This window comes from Scyliorhinus canicula, chromosome 15 (assembly GCF_902713615.1).
Source record: "Scyliorhinus canicula chromosome 15, sScyCan1.1, whole genome shotgun sequence".
Lineage (NCBI taxonomy): Eukaryota > Metazoa > Chordata > Chondrichthyes > Carcharhiniformes > Scyliorhinidae > Scyliorhinus > Scyliorhinus canicula.
In genome coordinates, this window is record NC_052160.1 from 120,659,092 (window position 1) to 120,665,163 (window position 6,072).

Consider the following 6,072-nt stretch of genomic DNA (forward strand, 5'->3'; position numbering starts at 1 on the left):
GACACGGCGAGAACGTAGAGACTCATCACAGACAGTGTCTTAAGCCGGGAATAGAACCTGGGACTGTGAAGCAACAGTGCTAACCACTGTGCTACCGTGGCGCCCTATTACATGATGGATACTGGCACTTCCATATTCCTCCCACTTCACCTGCTTTGAACTGAATTTATTCAGCAGGAAAAGCCATGGACCCCACTCTGATAAAATGTGGCTTCTGCTTCATGATTAGTCTGAGATTCAGCTTGTTTTTGCAGAAAAGCAAACTAACACTGCCAGTGCCCGTGGGTACCCTCATTTGGAATAATATTTTATCACACTGCTTTTTCTTGGATCAGCAAGTTGGAAACTGTTGAGTTTATCACGATGAACAGAAGATTAATGTGCCAGGAATTCCAGAACTTTAACCTGTTGACTTTTAGATTTCTAAATGAAAATTCTCACCACTATGTTACTCGCTCATGGATCTGTGTTATAAGACAACTTGGCTTAGTGCTGTGTTTTTGATTCAGAAAGCCAATACTCTTTTCGGGATTTAAGCTCTTAATCTAGGCTAAGACATGGGTGTGGAATTGAGGAAAAGCTGCATTGTCAGAGGTGCCATCTTGTGGCTGAGCTTTCAAAATTGTTGTCTGCTTCTGCCAGTTATGGTGGGGCATAAACAGTCCCATGGAAATATTTGAAGAAAGGCAGTGAATGTTTCCTGGCAACGATTGCCCGCCAAATCAAGTAAATCAGTCATTTATTTTATTGCCATTGATGAGAGGTCTTGCTGTGTGCCATTTGGCTGATGTATTTGGCCAAACAACAACAGAGGCTACACTTCTAAAAATAAATAAGCCATTGGCTCTTTAGAATGCCATATGGAATGTGCTGCAAGCTACAAAAGTCAAGTTGCACTATATTTCAAAACCAAGATATCTGACCATAATGCATCAACGTTTATCGTTAAATGTAAGGTGCAGTCAAATCTTTTTTGTGCTAAGAATGTTTTTCCCAATACTCCGATAGCCCTGTTTGGTTATTGCTGAATATGCACCACATGAGAAGGATCAGAATTTTTTTTTTCAAATGACCAGACTTAATTTCATCAAGATTAGGAAGACTGAAGTTTAAATCAGCCAAACCCCAGAAACATTCTCACCTTCCCAGACTAATCCCTAAGCGATAATAATAATGTTGTAAGTGGTCTCTGGTTACAACTAGTTCATACTTCAACAATGAGTTACTTTATTTCCCTGCATTTCTTTGTATGCAGATCGGCAGTGATAGGTTACTTGTGTTGCGCTTCACAAGGCTGATTGACAAGATTTTGGTCCTTTTCTTGGAGCTGATTGTTCGGTTTAGCCATCGTTCTGTCAGTGTTGATTGGAAGATTGTGTTCCATGTCTCCTGCACTTCACTCCACTGAAATCTGATTGGTTATGTTACAGACTCCGGTGGAATGAAGGACAGCAGAATGCATGGATTATGTCAGTAAGGGGTACATCACAAGGAAGTGCTGGATGGCATCCAGTCTTACAGCATCAATTAGCTTTTTTCACTAACGTAACTTGGTTGTTGTCTCAGAAGCCACAGACTCATTCACTAAATTTCTATACATTGAAGTATGGAATATGAAAATAATTAGCGATGTGCAGTTGAAGGCATATTTCATGTAATTTAAGCATGTGTGTATTATCTTATCCTTTGCAAAGTTCTGGGTGTGCAAACCTGTTGGGCGTCCAAACCTGTTGGCCTTTTTCAGGATATATTAATCCATTTTATTTCCAATTGAACAAATTTGTATTTACACGTAAAAAGCTATTTGCACATTTTATCAGCCAATTTTACTTAGTCCTTACAGCCACCTTAATGTCAAAGCGAGCAAATATTTGCATTGTTGGTCACCTTTAACACATTTTATTTCATTTATTGTGCACTGGCAAAAGAGCCTTCATTTTAAAGTATTTTAAAATCCTGATGGATTAGCTTATTCTAAACAAAATTCCGATGCACGATAACATGCTGCTTCCTGGTTCCATTTGTTGGTACTACTTTGAGTGGATTTGTCTTGTTAACTTGTCTTGCTTTGTGTGCTTCGAAACTCTTTTGCATCTGTCTGCCACTCAAATGTTCGTTTTTCACTCCTTACCCGGGCCACCCTTCACAATGCATCCCTTTCCAGAATGAAGACAGCATCATTGCAACTAGGGATTTCTCCACAAATTTCATCTGTGTTCCTGATCTGACTATACACTGTACAATTCCAGCACACCAAAGCAGATTACTGGGTAGCCTTTACTCACAGGAATTGGTCTGATTGGAAGACTGCCCAGTGACTGGAGCTGAAAACATTTCAGTACAATTTTCAGTACTTAGTAACTCAAGTTGCTGAGTTTCCGACCAATCTATTATGGTAAGCAATTAGGTTTATTAAGTAGTAGTATCAAAATTACATAAACCATCTCAGTCAAATAACAGTGACTTCAACAGTAACTTTTCTGTAAGAAGTACAACTTAGCATTGAGCACAATAGACGAGTGCAAAATTTACATTGAATTATTAACAATTATCTTCTTAAACTAATAATAGGAATATGCAAATGTTTTGAATCACTTTCTGACTTTAGTTACCGACCTCCAGCCTGATACATGTCCAATCCTCTTTCAAAAAGACGTAGGTCTGTAGGTGGAATACCTTAAATTACAGTTGTAAAATTAAATGATTCAAAACATTCCAGTCTTGGATACCAGAGACTGGTACTTATAGCACCAGTGACTGATTGCTCATTCCAGTTCTTGACACATCTGTCTAAAATAGAGAGGAAGAAATTTAATAAAAATGTTATATTGCAGAACTCAGTATTTTAAGATTGAATTAAAACATTTCAGTAGATCCCATCAAATGACCTGTCATGAAGTTGATATTTTTCTAATTGTTTACAATAGAGTTGGAGCACAATATACAAAATAAATTAAACTCAGCTGATTAGGAACCAGAAGAATTGAACGAAAATCTTAAGTAAGGCGATCTGAAGTTAATCTTAAGTTACCCGAAATTGAATAGCCGATCAACTGGTTAGCCTCTACTATGTTTTGCTTATCATTTAGTATGATCCCTTAACTAAGCCTTTGTGGCCTTCAAATGCTTAGATATAGTCCAGGATGCATCATCCTTTGTGTGTCTGGACTGATAGTTTACTTCCATTCAAGAGACCTGTTTAGCTAATAGAACATAAATACTTTTTCGGGAATTTGAAATATGTCTTTTGTGAGCTGTAAGAATATAGGTAATGTTAATCGTATATTCATTATATTATATTGTATGCAGGTTGTGGGCATGAACATTTACCTGTTGCAATATAAAAAGGAACAGATTGAAACTAGTTGGTTGGTGAGGAGTTGTATGTGAATCTCTATATATAAAGGCTGATAAAATATTGGCTAGTTTTATCCTTGCTACCTGGCTTTCTGGTCTATAACCAATAACACATCAACAAACTTACAATTGAAGTATTTGAATTGCAAAATGTAAGAGTACATTCTTAAGAAAACGCCAATCAATTGTGTCTTGTTCTGTTCTTAGTTTATAAGATTCAGCCCCATCAACCCATTACCATTGAAACATTGGGCCACTGTATTTGGAATGAGTGGCTGCAGTACGGAAAGGGTTAAGCTATTAAACTTGCCTGAGCAACTCCTGCAATAAACACCTACACAAATCAATTGAACGGACAGTTTCCTCCCTTTGGGAAAAATTAAATGCCAGATCTTTGGGATAAAAATGCTCTGAAAGCAGATTTGGAGTAAAGAGGTCCACACCTCTAACTGGATACACATGACTACTGCAAATTTTTCAGGCCATTTCAGACTTGTCGAACATACCTCCTTTTTGCAGGCTGCTACAAGCTCTAAAACACAAACACCCATTGTTTGCCCTTAATCGCTATAACCCTTTACTGACCACATTGCTTTTGCAGCCCCATAGTGTTTCGAACTTGTTAAACACTTTAACCCTTTTCTAGCTGCAGGTGCACCAGATAAAATTGAATTGGAATCATTTCTTGAGAGAAAGAGAGATACTTCAAGGATTTCTTGTACCATCTTCTGACATCTGAAATACTGAGCAAAAGTATTTTATCTTTTATGTTTTGGGTTTTATTTAATCAGACTGATTAAATACAAAATTATTGAAAGGCGTCAGCAACTACAGACCTTCTCGCATCCCCCTAAAGTTACTCAGAGAATTGTATTTTGAGACTCCTGAGTCTATTTTTTTTTCATGTAGTTAAACACAAAATCGATGCCAAGAATTTTCCAGTCTATGAAAAGTACAGCTTCCTCAAAAAATTAGCAATACCCGTTTGAAACTTTAACTTGATTCCAAACTTATGAAGTAGACATGAGCATTTTAAACATTTCAGTTTGATTTATAGACTGGGCACAAAGTAGATACCTTAAAATAATTTGTCTGGGTAATCCCTCACTTGACATACTTCCAAAATATAAACATTTAACTTGGTTTTAGATGCACTCTGAGGACTGGAAGGCATTTTTGGAGTATTACATTGCACACTTTTGTTTTGAAAAATCTTTGTTTACGCTCCAGTGAAATCTTTTTTGAAAATCCTGTCTTTCTTCAAAGTCATTTTTGATGAAACCTGAAACTGTTCATTTTAAAGGAAAGGATAAGGTTACGGTGTCTCTCAAATAACATAATTAAACCTCTCACTTAAAAATGACCTGAGATGGGAAAGAAAAAACTTTTGAAAGTATTTCTACAACAGCAGTTGAGAATTTACTCGTTTCTGCTCCCCTTCCCTATCAATAAAGAATATTCACTCCATAAGAACTGGAGTGTATTTTAAGGACCACAGCAGCTCAGTAAATAACTCCATGACATCCTGCAATCAGGCATTGGCAGGAAATAGATTCTACCGAGTAAATCCTTCACATGGTGAAGTGATTCTGATCTGAAACAAGCCACCTGGGAGACATCAAGTGGAATCAGATTGTTCAACTCAGGGAAAGGAAGAAGCTGAAACTCAGCAACCCACAACATGTTGCATTACTTCTCGTAGTTATTTCAGGAGTGTCTTGGGGACATGCCTGAGAACATATAGATTGCTAATCACCTCATTGAGAATAGTGCATAATGCCGTTGGGCCTAAAGTAACAGAAAAAGAAACAGAAAGGGAGATGAGAAATACTATTAGTTCACTATTTTATCTTAAAAATGTATCGAGCAACCCATGTTTCTGTTTCTCAGACAAATCCGCTTACTAAATAGCATGCTTATAAGCCTATCAAATCGCTCCTGTTACCAGTAAATTGTTACAAAACTTACATCACTCACCATGTCTCCTCACATGTTGGTCACCAACTCTGGAGCAAGCAGTTTGTCATATTTCTTGTAAAAAACATTTGGGTTTACTGAGAAGTTTGTAATAGCCGATCAGGTGATAATTCACCAGGGAAAACAAGGTTGAAAATGTTGTTTCAAAAGGGGTATTGGACAGGACAAAAGAAGTGGAAATAGAAAATGAAAGGGATTAAACAAAATTGTTAAGACATTATTCAGGTATGAGTGACCAGGTACTTTGTAGAAAGACAAAAAGGTGGAAGCAATATGCATTTTATGATTAAAAGAAAAGGAAAAGCAAAAAGAACTGAAAAAAACATAAAGAAAATAAATTAAGGTGAGGCACATCGAGGTAGCTTGAGATGAGGAGCGACCATTTGAGATTTCATACTGTGATCCAACCCTTATCTACCTGTCTGAACATATGTGCTGTCAGACTGTCGGAGACAACAGTCCAATAAACAGCAATTCTTCCCACTCTACTCCACCCCTACTTCAACATGTAAAGGATTTTCTGTTTTAGGGGAAGTCTTTGCCTTCAGAAACTGACACCTGGCCTCACCCCGACAGACGTGACCAACAAATATGTGCTCACAGAATATTTAACCCCGTGAGACTTGTTGAACATTTTTCAGAATGAAGTGTTCAAAAAAAAACATTGCTTTTCTTCTCAAAGTAATAGTGAGATCTTGTGGAAAAAGTGTAGCTTCAAGCATTGAAATAGTTCTCCTA

General features: G+C 37.2%; 1 protein-coding gene across 3 annotated transcripts in view; it reads right to left on the reverse strand.

The window, feature by feature from the left end:
- The window catches only part of LOC119978591 (transmembrane and death domain protein 1-like), a 42,073-nt gene extending 36,299 nt beyond the window's left edge, over positions 1-5,774 (reverse strand). The window contains exons 1-2 of one of the 3 annotated variants that reach the window (XR_005463498.1): positions 5,335-5,763; positions 1,764-2,790 (exon numbers count right to left, since the gene is read on the reverse strand). The gene's annotated coding sequence lies outside the window, so the exon portion shown is untranslated. Of the gene's footprint in view, positions 1-1,763; positions 2,791-5,325 lie in introns of those variants that run through there. The other 2 variants (XM_038820357.1, XM_038820356.1) reach the window with 2 other exon arrangements.
- Positions 5,775-6,072: the final 298 nt, after the last annotated feature.